The sequence below is a fragment of the Bos grunniens genome, chromosome 21 (assembly GCF_055505025.1).
Source record: "Bos grunniens cultivar Pamir isolate PY7600 chromosome 21, Bosgru_T2T1.0, whole genome shotgun sequence".
In the NCBI taxonomy this organism is placed as follows: domain Eukaryota; kingdom Metazoa; phylum Chordata; class Mammalia; order Artiodactyla; family Bovidae; genus Bos; species Bos grunniens.
The window spans coordinates 59,093,482-59,114,819 of record NC_141185.1 but is presented as its reverse complement, the minus strand read 5'-3'; the positions used below and the strand labels follow the sequence as shown (position 1 = coordinate 59,114,819).

At 40.9% G+C, this 21,338-nt stretch overlaps 1 long non-coding RNA gene across 3 annotated transcripts in view; it reads right to left on the bottom strand.

Annotated features, from left to right (window-relative positions):
- Positions 1 to 20,921, bottom strand: part of LOC147349786 (uncharacterized) — a 48,707-nt gene extending 27,786 nt beyond the window's left edge. For 2 of the 3 annotated variants that reach the window (XR_015150518.1, XR_015150521.1), the window contains exons 1-2: positions 20,542 to 20,921; positions 18,864 to 19,091 (exon numbers count right to left, since the gene is read on the bottom strand). This is a non-coding gene — a long non-coding RNA (uncharacterized LOC147349786). Of the gene's footprint in view, positions 1 to 17,709; positions 18,557 to 18,863; positions 19,092 to 20,541 lie in introns of those variants that run through there. The other variant, XR_015150520.1, reaches the window with a different exon arrangement.
- Positions 20,922 to 21,338: the final 417 nt, after the last annotated feature.

Below are 21,338 nucleotides of genomic sequence, written 5' to 3'. Positions count from 1 at the left end.
TGATTCTTTGCAACCCTATGGAATGTAGCCCTTGAATTTTGGACTATAAGTTATGGGCTTATTAAGCATAATAGAAGGCTTCCCTGATGGTTCTAGTGGTAAAAAACCCACCTGCCAATGCAAGAGATGTAAAGGATGCAGTTTCAATTCCTGGGTTGGGAAGATCCCCTGGAGGAGGGCAGGGCAACCCACTATGGTATTCTTGCCTAGAGAATCCCATGGACAGAGGAGCCTGGAGGGCTGCAGTCCACAGGTTTGCAAAGAGACATGACTGAAGTTTCTTAGCAGGAATGCACGCAAGCATGATAGAGTAGTCAAATTTGTTTTATTAGGCACTGTTATGACTTAAGTAATATTGCAGGGAGAATTAATATCATAGCCATTAACATAATAAATTATGACTAGGCAGGAAAATGGGATGAAGGGCTTGTAAGAAAATAAAGAATTGGCAAAACATCAGAGAGAGCTTCCCTGGTGGCTCAGTGGTAAAGAATCTGTCTGCAATGCAGGAGCTGCAGGAAATGCAGTTCCATCCCTGGGTTGGGAAGATCCCCTGGACGTGATCCCATGTTAACCCACTCCAGTATTCTTGCCTAGAGAATCCCATGAACAGAGGAGCCTGACGGGCTACAGTCCCTAGAAGTGACTGAGCACACACGCATAGCCTGAAAGATGTGGAGGAAAAGAAAAGAGGAGTTAAATATGGTTCTTGACAAGTAGATCATTGAGACTTAGAAAATTCTCTCTGCTAGGGGTTCTCTTTTAACTTTCCAGCTACAACGTGTATTGTCTAAATATGGGGATTTATCTTCAGGTCTCTCTATCTGTCCTCATCTGTTCCTCTCTCTCTATTCCTCCAACTTCCTCTTTTTCTAATTCTTTCACACTTTCTTCATCTCTTTTCCTTACATTTCTTTATTTTATTGTATATTTTTCTCCTTCACTTGCCCCTTTCAATTTCAACTTAAGGTTGAAATTCATCCATCTTTCCTTCATTTAGTCAACAAGTCAAAAAAATTAATTACCTATAACTATAACATGCCAAGGTTCTAGTTAATTAGAATGCAAAGATTAATAAGACATGATACCTTGCCTCAAGAGATTTTACCATTAAACAGTGATAAACATTCATTCATTTCTCTATTTATTCAATCATTATTTATTTACTGGGGATATATGGTTGAATAATACATGATCTATATTAGCAAGGAATTCCAAGTTTGATCTAAGAATATTTAAAATACTTTTAGTCTTTATCATGATAATATGTGGAAGAATATGATACACAGGGCTGCACTGATTCCAAAGGATAGGGTTAGAGGTGGGGAAAGGAATATCATTATTTTTCATCCCTATACCACTTTTAGGAGAAGGCAATGGCACCCCACTCCAGTATTCTTGCCTGGAAAATCCCCTGGACGGAGGAGCCTGGTGTGCTGCAGTCCATGGGGTTGCTGAGTCGGACACGACTGAGCGACTTCCCTTTCACTTTTCACTTTCATGCATTGGAGAAGGAAATGGCAACCCACTCCAGTATTCTTGCCTGGAGAATCCCGGGGAAGGGGGAGCCTGGTGGGCTGCCATCTATGGGGTCACACAGAGTCAGACACGACTGAAGCGACTTAGCAGCAGCAGCAGCATACCACTTTTACCTCAATGAGAAGGTATCATTTTATAATTTAACAAATATTATTAATAAAAAGTCTCAAATACAAAGTTATGATTCTGGATGTTTGTGTCTTCTCATTTCTCAGGGTCCCTTTATTTCACAGTCACACTCAGTTATTATTAGTTTTATTCCTATGTACTTCAGTTCAGCCTTTCACCCTTTGATTCAGGGTCTATCAAGAGGGAAGAAAAAAGTTTTGTCTGGCAATTTTAGTCTCATCATATTTCTACTCTCGCTTAAAAATTGTATTGTCTACGAAAAATTATCATATATCTGCTTTTTTACTATGCCTTTATTTAAAATTTGTTCCAAAATTATTGCTTTGGTGATCAAATTAATCTTTTTTATTTCTTGTATCTTAGAAATTCTTTGAAATACAATGTCCTTTTACATAAACATTTCAGTCAATAGTTAATAAGTTTCTTTTACATTTCTGTAAATTCTATGTCACTGGAAACAATTGGTAAAGAATCTGCCTGCAGTATGGGAGACTAGGGTTTGATCCCTGGGGAGGGAAGACCCCCTGGAGGAGGGCATGTTTACCTACTCCAGTACTCTTGCCTAGAGAATCCCATGGACAGAGGAACCTGGTGAACTAGAGTCCATAGGGTCGCACAGAGTTGGACGTGACTGAAGTATATAAGCAGCAGCAGCTGGAAACAATAAGCTTTATTCAAGAACTCTGTACATCCTCTTCTCTCCCAAATACTTTTCATCTCTAAGAGAGACAGAAGTTTATCTTGATAAACTTAAGCTCTTGACAAGAAACCTGTCTAGGTTGAATGTGCAATGACTTCGGTCACATCTTTCCTTTTCTTTTTTGAGCAACTGCCCCTGAATTTCAAAACTGAAATACAAACACATCATAATAAAGACATGCATTTCCAGGTTTCTGTGGGACTTCATGGCAAAGAATGTGTCTTCATAAATGTGTTGTGGCCTTACAGACAAAGCATTGCTCTCCTTGTCAGATCTATAAGCTTCTCCGGCTTTGTCACCTCCCCAGTATGGCAAATAGATGGGGAAACAGTGGAAACAAGAGGCTGACTTTATTTTTCTGGGCTCCAAAATCACTGCAGATGGTGATTGCAGCCATGAAATTAAAACACCCTTGCTCATTGAAAGGAAAGTTATGACCAACCTACATAGCATATTAAAAAGCAGTAATGCTCAAAATTCTCCAAGCCAGGCTTCAGCAATATGTGAACCGTGAACTTCCAGATGTTCAAGCTGGTTTTAGAAAAGGCAGAGGAACCAGAGATCAAATTGCCTACATCTGCTGGATCATAGAAAAAGCAAGAGATTCCAGAAAAACATCTATTTCTGCTTTATTGACTATGCCAAAGCCTTTGACTGTGTGGATCACAATAAACTGTGGAAAATTCTTCAAGAGATGGGAATACCAGACCACCTGATCTGCCTCTTGAGAAACCTATATGCAGGTCAGGAAGCAACAGTTAGAACTGGACATGGAACAACAGACTGGTTCCAAATAGGAAAAGGAGTTCGTCAAGGCTGTATATCGTCACCCTGCTTACTTAACTTATATGCAGAGTACATCATGAGAAATGCTGGACTGGAAGAAACACAAACTGGAATCAAGATTGGCGGGAGAAATATCAATAACCTCAGATATGCAGATGACACCACCCTTACGGCAGAAAGTGAAGAGCAAATCAAAAGCCTCTTGATGAAAGTGAAAGAGGAGAGTGAAAAAGTTGGCTTAAAGCTCAACATTCAGAAAACGAAGATCATGGCATCTGGTCCCACCACTTCATGGGAAATAGATGGGGAAACAGTGGAAACAGTGTCAGACTTTATTTTGGGGGGCTCCAAAATCACTACAGATGGTGACTGCAGCCATGAAATTAAAAGACGCTTACTCCTTGGAAGGAAAGTTATGACCAACCTAGATAGCATATTCAAAAGCAGAGACATTACTTTGCCAACAAAGGTTCGTCTAGTCAAGGCTACGGTTTTTCCTGTGGTCATGTATGGATGTGAGAGTTGGACTGTGAAGAAGGCTGAGCACTGAAGAATTGATGCTTTTGAACTGTGGTGTTGGAGAAGACTCTTGAGAGTCCCTTGGACTGCAAGGAGATCCAACCAGTCCATTCTGAAGGAGATCAGCCCTGGGATTTCTTTGGAAGGAATGATGCTAAAGCTGAAACTCCAGTACTTTGGCCACCTCATGTGAAGAGTTGACTCATTGGAAAAGACTCTGATGCTGGGAGGGATTGGGGGCAGGAGGAGAAGGGGACGACAGAGGATGAGATGGCTGGATGGCATCACTGACTCAATGGACATGAGTCTGGGTGAACTCTGGGAGTTGGTGATGGACAGGGAGGCCTGGTGTGCTGTGATTCATGGGGTCGCAAAGAGTCGGACACGACTGAGCGACTGATTGATCTGATCTGATTACTTTGCTAACAAAGGTCCGTCTAGTCAAGCCTATGGTTTTTCCAGTGGTCATGTATGGATGTGAGAGTTGGACTATAAAGAAAGCTGAGCGCCAAAGAATTGATGCTTTTTAACTGTGGTGTTGGAGAAGAGTCTTGAGAGTCCCTTGGACTGCAAGGAGATCCAACCAGTCCATCCTAAAGGAGATCAGTCCTGGATGTTCATTGGAGGGACTGATGTTGAAGCTGAAACTGCAACACTTTGGCCACCTGATGGGGAGAGCTGACTCATTTGAAAAGACCCTGATGCTGGGAAAGATTGAGAGCAGGAGGAGAAGGGGACGACAGAGGATGAGACGGCTGGATGGCATCACCGACTCAATGGACATGGTTTTGGGTAGACTCTGGGAGTTGGTGATGGACAGGGAGGCCTGGCGTGCTGCAGTTCATGGGGTCGCAAAGAGGTCACATGGGGACACGACTGAGCGACTGAACTGAACTGAACTGAACAGTAACAAATGGAATAGGCGCTGAGTCAAGCACACGGTTTGCTGTTAAGTGACACTGCACTGGTTTTCTTTACTCTTCAGGAGGATCCTCCCATGCCAAGTCAGTTTGTAATAGATTGAATCTTTCAGCAGTCCTTTGCTCTGACTCCAGAGTCCTTCTCAAATATCTTATGAGGGTGACCTGTTCATGTAAACGTCAATATCTCAGAAACCTAACCTAAAATCCAAGAGGCTTTTTCAGCATCTGAACTTTATTCTTGGCGCTCTACATACTGTTCTTTGAATCCATGAACGGACTACTTGGTAACTTACTGATCTGTGATCCAGTTTGTTTGGAAGCTTTGGCTTATAGTCCCGCACAAGGACAGACACAAAAGCTTGGATGATGAGAGGCAGATGCGAGCTGGCAGTGCTACGGCATCCAATTAAGATTTTTAAGTAAAAAGGCGGGAAAGAGAGGAACACAAGGTGTACAGTGCCAAGAATGGAAATCAACAAATAAAGGGCAAAACAATAATCCAGCACTTTCTTTGTCATAGTTAAAGAATCCCAAATGTGGAATGAATGTGGTAGAGGTTGTTACAGATGTGGGTGGAGGTAAGTGAAATGAGGAGACCATGATAACCAAATGTTTCTAGAAACAAAAATATATGTAAATTCATTATAGAAAATTCATGAATTAAGAAAGACACATTTTTGTTTTTTTAATACTTAATACTCTTTAGGGTTAAACTATCTTAATATTACTCTTACCTAATGTTATTTTCTAGCCCACTTTTGGTTTATCCGATCTATATAAAAGTGAAATGCATTGATCAGAATTATAATCTTCTTTTAGACAATAACATCAATATTTCTCTGCTTAGGGTGACTGGAAAGTAGTAAGATGTAAGAAAACCTTTTATCTCTCAAGAAACTTACTCTCTAACGGGAGAAAAGCCACTTCTATATTTAAAAATAAAAGATAAGAAAGATATAAAAGCAAGATATATTCACTACCACCATTGTTTATAGGTTAAACACATTCATGCACATGCACACATGCATGTGTGCACACACACACACATTCACACCCCTCCTTTCTAGATCATCCTGATTGTCAGCATTGTCATTGTTTGCACCCCCATATCTTCAGTAATATTCAACATTTCCCATTTTCTTCTTTTAATTAGTAAACTTAATTTTTAAGAGCAATATTTTAGGTTTACAGAAAAACAGAGCAAGAGGGACAGAGAGTTCCCATATATGCAGTCCCAATCCCCAAATGTTCCCTATTACCAACGTTTTGCAATAGTGGGTTACTTTTATTACAACCAGTAAACTAATATTGATATATTGTTACTAAACCAAATCCACAGTTTCCACTAAGACTCACTCTTCGTATTGTAAATGCTATGGATTTTAACAAATGAATAATATCACGTGCCTAAGATTTTATAAAACTCAACATTCAGAAAGCAAAGATCATGGCATCTGGTCCCATCACTTCATGGGAAATAGATGGGGAAACAGGGGAAACAGTGTCAGACTTTATTTTTCTGGGCTCCAAAATCACTGCAGATGGTGACTACAGCCATGAAATTAAAAGATGCTTGCTCCTTGGAAGAAAAGTTATGACCAACCTAAATAGCATATTCAAAAGCAGAGACATTACTTTGCCAACAAAGGTCCGTCTAGTCAAGGCTATGGTTTTTCCAGTGGTCATGTATGGATGTGAGAGTTCAACTGTGAAGAAAGCTGAGCGCTGAAGAATGGATGCTTTTGAACTGTGGTGTTGGAGAAGACTCTTGAGAGTCCCTTGGACTGCAAGGAGATCCAACCAGTCCATCATAAAGGAGATCAGCCCTGGGCGTTCTTTGGAAGGAATGATGCTAAAGCTGAAACTCCAATACTTTGGCCACCTCATGCAAAGAGTTGACTTATTGGAAAAGACTCTGATGCTGGGAGGGATTGGGAGCAGGAGAAGGGGACGACAGAGGATGAGATGGCTGGATGGCATCACTGACTCGATGGACGTGAGTCTGAGTGACCTCCGGGAGTTGGTGATGGACAGGGAGGCCTGGTGTGCTGCGATTCATGGGGTCGCAAAGAGTCGGACACGACTAAGTGACTGAACTGAACTGAAGATTTTATTAAACAGAACAGTTTCACAGCCCCAAGTAGCTTTTTTTTTTAATTAATTTTTATTGGAGTATAGTTGCTTTGCAATGTTGTATTAGTGTATACTGTACAGCAAAATGAATCAGCTTTCTGCCCCTTTTTGAACTTCCTTCCCATTCAAGTCACCACAGTGCCTTAAGGAGAGTTCCCTGTGCTACAGTAGGTTCTCGTTAGTAATCCATTTTATATATAGTATCAATAGTGTATATCTATCAGTCCCAATCTCCCAATTTCTCTCACCCCCTTTCCCTCTTGGTATCCGTATGTTTGTTCTCTATGTCTGTGTCTCTATTCCTATCCTGTAAATAGGTTCATCAGTATCATTTTTCTATATGCCACATATATGCATTAATATATAATATTTGTTTTTCTCTTTCTGATTCACTTCACTCTATAGGACACTCTCCAGGCCCATCGACATCTCTACAAATGGCTTCTTTATAAGCCATTCTTATAAAGCCATTCTTTATAAGTTTTGCTTCTTTATATAGAAAAAGCATTGTTAAATGTATCTCCTGTGTGCAGTGGAAGTATGTTTCTTATAGTAGGTAGTCAACAAGATGTGGAATGGCTAGGGCACTGGATATGCCCTTTAAGAACAATTTTAATGAAGACTGCATGTTTTCTCCAAAACAGACACATGAGTCTTATACTCTAACCAGCTGTTTGAGAGTATTTATTTCCTTTTGCTGTTTCCAATATATTACTAAATTCTAAAATTTTTGCCAAAGGCCTATCTTTGTTCAGCTGGCATTTCCCCCAGTTACTGGTAATATTGAGCATCTTTTCATATGTGTAATTGACTACTTATGTTTCTTTTTATGGTAATTGCATTTTTTGTATAATTTGTTGATGAATTGGGGTTGAGTACTTTGTAATTTTCTTATTAATCTTTGGGTTTTTATATACTCCAGATATTTATCCTTGACTGTTAGGTAAGTTGAAATATTACATTTCAGTTGTGGCTTGTTCTTAACTTCACTTACGATGCCTGTTATTGCACATAAGTTTGAGTGAAAAATAAAGATAAAAAGGAAGTCTAGAACCTAACATAGTAAAATGGCGAGTGGTTGGGAGTGGGGGATGGAAGCCAAGAAAACAAAAACATATGCTACGGTCCTAATTTGGCAAGAAGCCCATCCTTATTCTGGTGACTAGTTTTCTCTGGATTTTCTGAAGATCTTAAGCCATATACCCGCCCTTTTTCTTCTTTAACTTTCTGCAAGTGAATTTCATATTCTTTTTCTGCCACCCAACCATATCATTCCATGAGAAGTGCCTCTGCTGTTCAGATTTCCTCATTCAGAGACCCTGTCTTCTGTGTTTGATGCTCTCTAAAGAACTTTGTACACTCACAGCTCTCTATAAATAATTGAAAGAGTAATAATTTGCATATACAGTGGCCTGTAATTGGTTGTGATATACTCACTGGTAATTTTGCATGAGGGATGCTCCAGTAAAATAAATCGTGCTTGTCTGTGTTTACTTTGGACAGGTGAAGTACTATATGGCATGCTGAATTTTTATATCAAGTTTTAATTAGGTTATCTCGCTTGAGTTACCCAAATAACCTGCTCTTCCCAATAATGAGAATGGAATTTATTTAGAAATGAATATCAATGACTCATCCTATATTTCAGATTAGGAAAGAACTCTTCTCGGTAATAGATTCAAGTTAAATATTTGGAATCCTAATCTAGTCAGGCTTACCGATTGATTCTCTGCCAAGAAGAGCCCCTGCCAAGCCAGAGAAGGGAGATATTGAGGTCAGGACTCTGTTGCATACCCAAGAGAGCACATGGAACCCACTCGGCAGGGATGCAGGGAGTGATCAACCCTCTCCTTTTCTGTAAATCCCGCTCCAGCCAGCAGTAGGTCAGATTGAAGGAGAGCATACTTCCCGCACCATCTCACTTTTGGCACATCACGTTTTCACTAGGTGATCCTCTGTTTCAAAATGACAGACTTTTCCTTTTTTTTCCCACAGAATAGAACTTTACAAAGCAAATTCTTTGAAGCTTATTATTTTCAGTTTCAGTCATTCAGTTCAGTCAATTCATTCGCTCAGTTGTGTCCGACTCTTTGAGACCCCATGAACTGCAGCACGCCAGGCCTCCCATCACCAACTCCCAGAGTCCACCCAAACCCATGTCCATTGAGTCGGTTTAATGCCATCCAACCATCTCATCCTCTGTCGTTCCCGTCTCCTCCTGCCCTCTATCTTTCCCAGCATCAGGTCTTTTCAAATGAGTCAGCTCTTCGCATCAGGTGGCCAAAGTATTGGAGTTTCAGCTTCAACATTGATTATGGTGGCTACTCCATTTCTTCTAAGGGGTTCCTGCCCACATTAGTAGATATAATGGTAATCTGAGTTAAATTCACCCATTCCAGTCCATTTTAGTTCGCTGATTCCTAGAATGTCAGTGTTCACTCTTGCCATCTCCTGTTTGACCACTTCCAATTTGCCTTGATTCATGGACCTAACATTCCAGGTTCCTATGCAATATTGCTCTTTACAGCATCGAATCTTGCCTCTCTCACCAATCCCATCCACAACTGGGTGCTGTTTTTGCTTTGGCTCCATCTCTTAATTCTTTCTGGAGTTATTTCTCCATTGATCTCCAGTAGCATATCGGGCACCTACCGACCTGGGGAGTTCATCTTTCAGTATCCTATCTTTCTGCCTTTTCATACTGTTCATGGGGTTCTCAAGGCAAGAATACTGAAGTGGCTTGCCATTCCCTTCCCCAGTGGACCACATTCTGTCAGACCTCTCCACCATGACCCGCCCGTATTGGGTGGCCCCACACGGCATGGCTTAGTTTCATCGAGTTAGACAAGGCTGTGGTCCGTCTGATCAGTTTGGCTAGTTTTCTGTGATTGTGGTTTCAGTCCGTCTGCCCTCTGATGCCCTCTCTCAGTGCCTACCGTCTTACTTGGGTTTCTCTTTGGGAAAGTCAAAGCATGGAGGATGATAGGAAGAAGTCATTTTAAGTTACACTAATACTTTTTATTATTGTGATCATGATTTTTAACCTCACAAAGGACTTTTCTTTTTATTCTTACCCCAGTCTACCAAGGCAAACTCCTCCAAAGAAGCAATGATCACAATATTGTTCAAAACGCTAAGGTACAGTTTGCATGTGACTTGAGGCCTAGCCTAGTCATTTCATCTCTGAAATGACGTGTCTCTGAAAGATGTGCAAAGCACACCCAGCACACAAAGAAATAAGAGAATGTACTCTCAGTGCTTTATAATATTAATCAGATTCTCTGAGAGACATTCTTTCATGGATATAAGACAGGAAGGCGGTATCCAGATTAAGAAGTTATTGCTACCCAGTAGCTCAGAATTAACTCAGTGATTCTGCCTTGAAAATGTGTTTTCTCATGGAAACAGTAGGTATCAAGACTTCCTAAGCTTTGTTGAATCTATGACTTTGCCCTTGAAATACAGCCACCAGGTTAGGAAGGTGATGAGAGTAAAGTTCCATCTTTTTCCAAGATAAGAGTAAGTTCCATCAAAAAAATCTCCAGCAGACATGATTTTGTAGATATTTGTACCAGGAGTTCTGGCAAACACTGGTCAGGTGGAATGAGAGCTGTGAAGGAGAGAAAGGTGGGGTGGCTAACAAGAGGATTGTATGTAAGAAAAAATGTGATGCAGAGACAGGACATGTGCAGGAGCATTCCCTCAAATATAAGAAGGATGTTCCAAAGCTGCTGGGCAGACAAAGGATAACAAACATCCTGCTGCTGCTGCTGCTAAGTCGCTTCAGTCGTGTCTGACTCTGTGCGACCCCATAGACGGCAGCCCACCAGGCTCCCCTGTCCCTGGGATTCTCCAGGCAAGAACACTGGAGTGAGTTGCCATTTCCTTCTCCAATGCATGAAAGTGAAAAGGGAAAGTGAAGTCTCTCAGTCGTGTCTGACTCTTCGCAACCCCATGGACTGCAGCCTACCAGAATCCTCCGTCCATGGGAGTTTCCAGGCAAGAGTACTGGAGTGGGGTGCCTTTGCCTTCTCTGAACAAACATCCTACATGAACCTAAATATCCCTGAATATAAAAACAGTTACATAAACTACATGTAAGTATATTATGTATAACATATTTACATATATAACATATGTATAAATAGATTATATACAGATAAGAATAATTAAATATATAGATTATCTTATACAAATTATATATAGATTATATTATATAAATTACACATAGACTTGGAGAAGGAAATGGCAATCCATTTCAGTATTCTTGCCTGGAGAATCCCATGGACAGAGGAGCCTGACAGGCTACAGTCCATGGGGTCACAAGAGTCAGACACAACTTAGCAACTAAACCACCACCACCATATATAGACTATATTATATAAGTTATATATATAGAAAGAGAAAGATATAGATGTGTTTCCATAGGATATGGGGTCAACTAAAAGCCACATTTTAAAAACATTTACTAGCGTGATTCATGAAAAAATACATGTCAGCATACAGATATAAAACTACAAATATAGAATGATTCCTTTTTAAAAACATGTAGAGAAAAATATTAGAAAATACAATAAGACACTAAACATGGATAAAAAGGTGAAGTGTTTACTTTCATTCTTTTTTGTGTTTTATACAATTAATACACATCACTTTATAATGAAAGTTGCTGAAGAATTGATACTTCCCAATTGTGGTGCTGGAGAAGATTCTTGAAAGTCCTCTGGACTGCAAGATCAAACCAATCAATCCTAAAAGATATCAACCCTGAGTATTCATTAGAAAGACTGATGCTGAAGCTGAAACTTCTATACTTTGACCACTTGATGCGAAGAGCCAACTCATTGGAAAAGACCCTGATGCTGGGAAAGACTGAGGGCAGGAGGAGAAGGGGGCAACAGAGGATGAGATGGTTGGATGGCCATTCAATTCAATGGACACCGATTCAATGGACACGAGTTTGAGCAAGCTCCGGGAGATAGTGAAGGACAGGGAAGCTTGGTGTGCTGCAGTTCATGAGGTCACAGAGTCAGACAGGACTTAGACACTAAATAACAATAACAAAATTAAAAACCTAGCTCCTTATGGGTTTATAGGTATAAAAAAGTTATTACATTTACCTGGGCAAAGCAAAACAAATCTGCTTGAGATGCTCAGCTCTGACCACTGCCAATAAATACTTGAAAAGGGAGAAAAGCATCTGCTGCCAATCTACCCGCATGTCTGGCTGCCAAGACTTTTTATCCAAACTTTTCTTGAAAAGAAATTTTATATTCGGTAGCCTCCATATTGTTGTCTTTTTCATCTTTCAACACTCAACAACCCACTTTCTGCTCTTACTGCTCTGTGGAAAGACCCCTCAACCAACTACCAAAATTGGCAAATAAAATCTCTTTTCTCCCACTTCTTTAACTGCACATTCTTTTGGTGTTCTATTTTTCAAAACCTTCTAAGGGTATAAGATGTAAGCTCTACTTCCATGTTTCTGTGACATCACACTTTCCAGGTCTTCCTTTGACCCATTTATTCATTTTTGTTTGTAAGTGCATGCTTATTTGGGGTTCTACTATATTCCAGATTTATCTGTGAGCAAGCCTTTGCGCTAACAGAGCTTACCTGATGGGGAAGGTGGAGAGGAATGTTAAAAAAGTAAGTAAAGATAGAAACCAAGCAATTTCATTTCATATTTCTGAACCTATCTGGTGCTGCTTACAAAGGCCTCTCATTTACCCTTAGTATTTTCCAGGGTTCTCTCTTTATGTCTTGTCTCATTCTTCACACTTTTCTATCTTTTCTCAGGTTTTCTACTAATCTGTTTAGTCTTGATCTCACCCCAGTGTTCATGTATACAACTGTCCATCCACAGATAACTCTACCTACACATCTGGCACTTGTCAAAAATCAAGAAATGTCAAGATAAATTCATCATCTTTCACTTTAAACCTGTCTGTGCGAGGGTATCTCCACCTCCGAGCAGTCTACCTTGCCTGAGGACTACAGGATAAACATGGAGAAGGTCAGTGATGATCGTTCCTGGTGTCTCTAATCTCCCAGGGTACCAAATTAACTTCTTTCAGTAAAGATAATTTGGCTTTCACCTCTGAAATAATCCAGAGCATAAGCACCATGACTTCTTTATTCTAAAATATATACATGAACATATGCAACATGAGCTACACACAGATACACAGCCAGGCTCCCCAGGTGGCACTAGAGGATAAGAACCCGCCTGCCAATGCAGGAGACATAAGAGATGTGAGTTTGATACCTGGGTCGGGAAGATCCCCTGGAGAAAGGAGCAGCAACCCACTCCAGTATTCTTGCCTGGAGAATCCCACAGAGAGAGGAGCCTGGCAGGCTATAGTCCATAGCGTCGCAAAGAGTCAGACATGACTGAAGCGACTTCATATGACTTCACACACATGTACACTAAATTCTTTGAGGTCAGGTCAAATTCATATATTCCAATCTAATTCTATTAATTTGGAGACACAGGTGTTCAAAATAAAACGTTAACATCGGAAATCTTGGTTTTAGATCCCCTCCCACCTATACTTCATTTCCAGTTACTATTGGGTTCTGAGCACCATGGCGTCTCACTTAGGACCAGATGCATACCAGACTCACAATCAGTGTTTGTATTAATAGATTAATTCTTCTGTTTCCTGATAGATCCACTGTCGTGAGGCTACTGGTGACCTACTCAAGAAAGAAAGCAAGACAGATAACTTGTTTTCTATTTGAACATGCTGCTGCTGCTGCTAAGTCGCTTCAGTCATGTCCAACTCTGTGCGACCCCATAGACCGCAGCCCATCAGACTCCCCTGTCCCTGGGATTCTCCAGGCAAGAACACTGGAGTGGGTTGCCATTTCCTTCTCCAATGTATGAAAGTGAAAAGGGAAAGTGAAGTCGCTCAGTCTTGTCCGACTTAGCGACCCCATGGACTGCAGCCTACCAGGCTCCTCCGTCCATGGGATTTTCCAGGCAAGAGTACTGGAGTGGGGTGCCATTGCCTTCTCCGATTTCAACATAGGGTTTTGCATGTTTTTACTGGGAAGTAGGGGATGGATATATGCCTTTGAGTAAACATTATGTGATGTATTTTCTGCACTTACTTCTTGCCTTTGCTATTGTCAAAGATGATTTAAGATCTCTTTTTTTGTTGTTGTTTGTTTCTTTGCTTTTTTCTTTAACGGCTATTTGGCCATCATGGGAATGTATTGTATTTTCCATGGTCTAGTCTTTACCTTTCCCTTTCTTAAAAAAATTCTAGTTTAGTGCAGCAGCCTAATGGGAACTGGGCTGACACTGGCACCCCAGTCCAGCTGGGCACAGGTTTTCCATCCAGCACCCTGGCAGCCTAGCATGTCCGTGATCTGGATGGATCAGCTGACAGTCCTTCGTGCAGCTGAATCTGGCTGAGGGGAGATGCACTCCGTTTTCAAGAAAGCAAAGGTAAGCCTGCCACAGTCCATGGTCCTTGTGCTAGCCAGATACAATATGTACCCTGGTGAGAACTTGCTTTATCCTGTTCTCCGAAACTACTTCTTCTCTAGCTGGAGAATGCTTACAAGGTGAAAGGTGAACTCTATGCATATTTTATAGAATAGGTTTATTACAGCTCTTAGAGTCCAAATCCAATCTGTATCATCACCTTCCCAAAGCACTTCTGCTCTCCCCTGCAAACGTTTGCATCCACTTTCACTCTGATCAAGGTGAAACTGAGGCTTCCCAGGTGGCTCCCTGGTAAAGAATTGGGCTGCCAATGCAGTAGAGGCCAGTTCAATCCCATGGTCAGGAAGATACTCTGGAGAAGGAAATGACAACCCATGCCAGTATGCTTGCCTGGGAAATCCCATGGACAAAGGAGCCTGGCGGGCTACTGTCCATGGCATCGCAAAAGACTCAGACACGACTTAGTGACTAAAACAACAACGAAAGTGAAACAAACGCCCCAGTCCTCTCACAAACCCACTCTGTTTTCTCTTCCCACAATCTCCTCTCTGTTTTCATCCGCATCTCTGTTTTTCTCTCTCTCCTCTCCGCAGCCAGGAGAAGAGAGGCTTGGAAAGGAAGGTGCGAAACAAGTCTCATCTCCTTTTACTACTATCAGAACAATAAAAGCTCTCACAACAACACCCACAGTAATGAAGAAACCAGGCCAGAAAAAACCTCTAACTTACATTCAGGGTGTTTTAAACCCTATCACTGATCAGAGCTCATTGAGAGATGGGGATGACAGTCACACGCACCAATGAGGGTAAGAACTTTTGAAAGCGTTTCTTTAAAAAAAAAAGAAAGAAAGAAAGAAAAAAGAAATTCACAGGTTCCGACAGAAATTCACAAACACAGGAAGTGGAGTGGTGATTTGCTCAAGGTGTTTTTTATTTTTTTTTCCTCCATCACTCCCATTTTGGGGAATCACTGTGTACCTACGGCAGCCCCAAACAAAAGGAACGGGGCAGGTTTTAGAGGCTTTGGAACGGGGGGAACTGAGAAGGCGAGGGAAGAGAGGAGCATGATTGATGGAGTTCTGGTTGGCTTATAAAGGGCAGCCGGGAGTGCAGAGAAATAATCAGGGAAAAGGGCGTCCCGTGCTGGCTTTCTCAGAGGGGCGAAATGAATCCGGCTCCTCTGCATTATTAAGTTGTCAGGCGGGCTGATGATGAAAATCTGAAGGTCAGGCATAACAAGAAGCACCTTATGGGGGGGTCACGACCTTTCTGGAAGTGCTACACTCATGTTTATCTGCACCTAACCCTTATCCACAATTCTTCATTTGATAAGAACATTGGAGGGGGGAGGCTGGGAGGGGTGTCTCCTCATATGTATAAGCAGTGAGCGAAATTAGGCTTCCCGTGAAACTGATGGTGGAGGCTCAATTCACAGTGAAAGATAATAAAACCTAAAGGACACACGAGGGATGCAGGCAGAAATTGTTCGCTACAGTGGAACTCAATAAAGGGAACAAGAGCTTCCCTAAATGACAAATTTGGTACAGTGGTGCTAAAATCAGGATTCTCCCCGGAATTGAGGCAGCAATTCACGCCCGGCAGTACCACTTCTTATTTACTTTGGAGATCCTAATGGCCTGGGGAGGGGTGGGGGGGAGTGTTTTGGGGGAATGTTTGTTTCTTGATCTGCTTGTTTTAAATCAAAGACATGAGGTGAAGGACGATCAGACAGAAATACTCGATTTGATTTGTAATTTTGTTTGTTTCTGAACTGGCAACCGAGCCGCAGCTCTCGGGCATCTTGTCTGCATGTGTTGGGGCTGAGAGTTTGTAGTTTTCGCTGAGTCCCCTCCCAGGTGTCCTCCATTTCTCGAGAACTGAGGAAGTGCTTGGGATTCTCAGCTGGGACTCATAGACCAAACCTCTCACTGATCACAAAAATAAACATATCACTTGTAAAAATAACACTGGAACGATTCACAACCTACAATGCAGGCTTCTATTGACACTTCCAAATCGAGCTGTTTATCCCTGTCTGTAAAAGGAGCATTCTTCAGATTTAGAGTCTTTGGCAGCTGTGTGTGTAAAACACAGCATTTGAAAAATCCCTTCTAAAATGCAGATATATTTGAAATTGTACAGAAAGGGGAACACTTGGTAAAATGAGAGCGGAAGCAGTTTACCTGTGGAATAAAAAGTGAATCACTCTGAAAGTCAGCTAAGGACTTTACTCTTTCCAGAAAAGAATTCTCTAAAATGTGGAAGGAAGGAATATTTTCTCTACTGCTCTTATGTATTTTTTGCTTATATCTCTTTTAAGGGGTAAAACCTGATTTTCAACAAGGTACTTTGAGATAGTTCATTTGACAAAATAAGTAGATTGTGACTTGAGTGGATGATATTCAATTTGGATTTACATTCTTAAATAAAAGGAATAAGCTAGTACTTAAAAAAAATATATTTTGGTCAGGTTCCTTAAGTTATCTCCATAAGCTACTTGCCATCCCTTCTGCCAACTCATATGTACAGAAGCATTATCCCAATAGATAAACCACGGATAAACTAGGGAAAAAAATCCATTTTAGTTTCTCAATTCTAATCTTTTATTTTTTTTCTTTGTGGTGCTGTGCGGCATGTAGGATCTTAGTTCCATGACCAGGGATCTAACCTACATCTAACCTTCCTGCATTGGAAGTGCTGAGTGTTAAACACTGGACTGCCAGGTAAACCCTAGTTTCTAAATTCTATGCAGGGATAAAAATACAGGTTATATATATAACTTGACCTGGACATTACTCACAGCCTATACATTTGAAGATTATATCTGTGCTTTTTGCCTCACAGGTACCTCCCCTGTGTAGCAGAGATAAAATCTCTACCTTCCTGCAAATATGCATATGAATGTTTGTTTAAAAATTGGATTCCCTCTATAAAAATAACATCACAAAATTAAGGGAAATAGGAATATTCAGTAGTAATATTACACTCAAACATTTTTTTTTTCTTTTCTTTCTCATTTTTTTTTATCCTTTGTCCAGAAAAAAGAAAAAAAAAACAGGCTTGTAATTGATGAGATGCTTTGGTTTAGGCAACATTGACCCAGAAACCAAGATAATAAAGTGAGCCCATTATTGCAGGGTGGCTGCCACATTAGGTTACACCAAGGCATGACTTTACTTGCAGAATGGAACAGGTGCTAAGAGATGAACCCACAGGAATAGTCCTTCTGCAATTGTTTAAATACAAAATAATCTTTTTTGTTCTTTTGTAGGCTAAAGTAAGTGTACCATCTGGAATGTATTTTCTATTAATACCGATTAGAATATTAACATTACTGGTTTGCAATTCAAACAAATCTTTAAAAAGTCACAGTTCAGCTTGCCATGAGCTCCATTTATCAGAATGCATCCGTATAATGAGCCAAGATGTCTTTAGAGCTAAGGGTGAATTTTCCAATAACTTTGTCAATGATCAACCACCCAGTGACAATGTGAGTATGTGGAATGTCACAAATATTAACAACACTTTTGTTTTGCAAGGAAGAAGAATAAATTTTTATTTTGTGATGGTTTCGTTTTTCAACCTATGGATTTCTTTTGTAAAAAAAGCAGATTTGAACTTGCTTGCAATAAAAGATATGTACGCATTAAACATAATTAGATCAAAAACATCAACAAATAAAATTGAACATACTGAAACTGATGTCATTATCAGCTGGTGACTTTGAACAGTTAAGAAGAGACTGGATCTCCACCTCCTGGCCGTTGGTTTTCTTTATGAGTCTCAGCTCTTTCTTGCTTTCACTGACTCATGTTTGCAGTACGTTTCATCTGACCTCAAAATATCCTTTTGATCAGATTGTATCTGTGGTTCTGGAGCCATGATTTTCCATTCTCCTAGGCTTGGGCCTAGATTTCTATGACATTCAGAAGTTTGTTTTAAAATGAGTGACATTTGATTGAAAGGAAGGGGCCCAACGTATTAAACCATGGTACTCAGGGTACTGTCTATGGATGAGCAGCATCTGTCCCTCGGCTGGCCACAGGCACCCAGGCTTGTTAGAAATAGAGAATCTAGAACCCCTCACTCAAGACTGGCATTTGTAACAAGATCTGAAGTGATTCATAAACACATTCTAGTTGGACTGAAGTAGATGCTATTTGGCATTTGGGGGCCTCACTTGGCTGAATCAAGGGTCAGCCTCACCTTGATGACATGGCAGTTCCAAATGCCTGCTGCCTCCATGGCACAGTTATCACCAGGGGCCAAGACTGACAAATGCATGGACTTTCTCTGCTCGTCTTCCCCGGTAGAGAAGAAAGCATCAGAGTTGAGGATATGCCGAGAAGAGTTCTTGGGGAATCACAAATCCCTAGAGAAGAGAAGGGCTCCATTTCTCATAACATGTTTACTCTGAAGGTAATTAATAACACAGGCTTCCCAGTTGGCTTAGTGGTAAAGAATCCTCCTGCCAGTGCAGGAGATGTGGGTTCAATCCCTGGGTTGGGAAGATCCCCTGGAGGAGGAAATGGCAGCCCATTTCAGTATTCTTGTCTGGGAAATCCCATGGACAGAGGAGCCTTGTAGGTTACAGTCCATGGGGTCACAAAGAGTCAACATAACTGATCAAATAAGCAAGCACAAAAGCAGCTAATAACACATCGTCCAATAGCAAATACCTGTAGGAGGGTAATAGTGTTAGTCAGTCTTGTCCAGCTCTTTGCAATCCCGTGTACTGTGGCTCTCCAGGATCCTCTGTCTGTGGAATTCTCTAGGCAAGAATACTGGAGTTGGTAGCCATTCCCTTCTCCATCAGATCTTCCAAATCCAGGGATCGAACCCTGGTCTCCTGTACTGCAGGCAGACTCTTTACCATCTGAGCCACCAGGGAAGCCCCCAGGAAATACCTGTGCATCAGGTTAATTGTAAGTTGTAATAACAATAATAAAAACAAAAACTCTTTCTTTGCATCAGAGATGCTCAAAGAATAATGCCTTCTGTTCTCATGATACCTATTATTAGCTGCTTTTTCTTTCTTTAACTTTGCAGAGGGCAAAAATACTCTCTGTGTTTTTAAAGATACTGGAAGTGATTGCTACCTCTCAGGGTATCTTTATTTTATTTTCACCTCTGCGAGCTGACTCTACTGTGACTTTTTATTGCTGCCTTTTTTATCCATTTGGAATTTCATAGGCCAATCGATTCAAATCCATTTTAAACCTCAATGGGCTGGAGCTTGGCATGTGAGTTGGTTGGCCAGGTGCAAGTTTCTCTTCATAATATGACAAAAGTCATGGCTGAAATATAGAGCGGCAAAAATGTAGGAGAGTTTTGCCAAGTTGCGGCTAAACAAGGCTGACTGTTATTAGCAAGGGGCAGAGGGGCAAACAGGGGAGGAGGAATGTGGGCAGTGTTCCATTTGCATAATGATCAATCTAGTATTTTTTTTTAAGAACACGCCACTACCGTTCATTCTTTGAGCTTTTAAAATTTTTACATTAATAAAAATATAACTCAAGAACTAGCAATGCATTTAACAAATAAGAGAGATAAGAATGGAAATGTTTTAATGATCTTCAGCCCAGTGTTCGATCCCTTAGAAGTTCTATCCCAAAGACACCCCCAAATTCAGTTTCCACCACCAAAGCATGAAGCCTGACTATGGCATTTGCAGTTTATGTACCACTGAGCAGATGCTGCAAAATAAGGATGAAACAGTTTCTGGTTCGTCTTAGATAATCACGGCAGATTAAGCAGCAGTTTCGTTACAGTGTTTTTACTATGCATTATTTTTACTAGGCAGCGTCCTTCGAAATAATGGGAATTGATTTCACAGATCTTTTGCATATTACTGATGCTCAGTAATGTTGCCGAGTAAAACCTTTTCCATCCTGCCGCTGTGAAAAGGCACTAATTGGGGAAGAAGAAGGTCCCCCCCATGGAAGGCTCTCTTCTTCCGCAGATTTGAAGCTGGGAATCAATTGAGCCAGGGAAACTATATGTGGGCCTTTGTGGTTTTAGCAGCTGGAGCTTTGTGTCCTGATTTAGCTGACCTAAAATTCACACGCTCCCAGATCACAGAGCATCGGCTGCACTGCCCTTGGTTTCCCCTTCTTGGCCCTCAGCTTCCCCCTCCCACCACTGTATTTCTCCTGCTGGATAATAAAAAAAAAAATGGAGATGAACTGCTGGTGAACCAGGAGGCCAGAGAGTGAATGCAGAGACAAAGATCACCAGTGTCTTCTGCAGTCAGACACAAATCTTAAAACGCATCCGATTGTTTACCTTGACTTTGGGTCCCTGGGTGTGCATTTCATCTCTACCTGGCTGTTTGGCTTATTTCCCCAAAGAACTTACCTGCAAACATTCTCTAACAGACATGTGGACAGAAGATAGAACTTCTTTCTTTCCAAAGTCGTCTCTCTCACTGGTTGACTTGCCAATAACAGCTTCATTCCTTCTAGAGATGATTTTTATTGGAAGCCTCTATTTTTTTTTCCTCCTCTGAAGCCTTCGTCCCTAAGTCATTTCCTCTTGCTGGGATTGTGAGATCTTGTGTGTTTGGGAAAAGAACAGTGAGAGGAAACAGGCCATCTGGCCTCCACTGCAGTGCCTTATCACAGTTAGCTACAGGACTTAGGCAAGACAGTGAACTTTGCTTGTACCTTGCTTCCTTTCTGTATAACTTTCTCTTTCAAGTGATTAAGGCCTCCTTCACCTTCATCACTCTTACCTTTGAGGAGTTCCACTATAAAAGTTAAACTCCCATGTAAAAATTAATTTGCATCACATTATCCACACTGTATTCAGGCCAGGCTGTCCTGAGCTGAACATGTTAGGAAGAAGCTGGAAGATTTATTCATTTTATCTGCAAAATTCTGAAAAGAGGACATGGCAAGGTTTTTTTCTTCCATTTAGGATGCGAAAATATTTCAGCTGTGAAAGTATATAACACATGAAAATGTTTTAAATGATAAAGTTAGATGGATTCAGTAGCAAACATTCTAAAATTATTTTAAATATAATTTGAGTGAGAGAAATCTGTTTCTGTACACTTCAAGGATAAAATGATCAGCAAAGCCCCAGAAGTATCTGTTGTCCCATAAGGTTTTGCAGGGAGTTCAAAGTCGATTAGTTCTATCCAGGGTTACAAC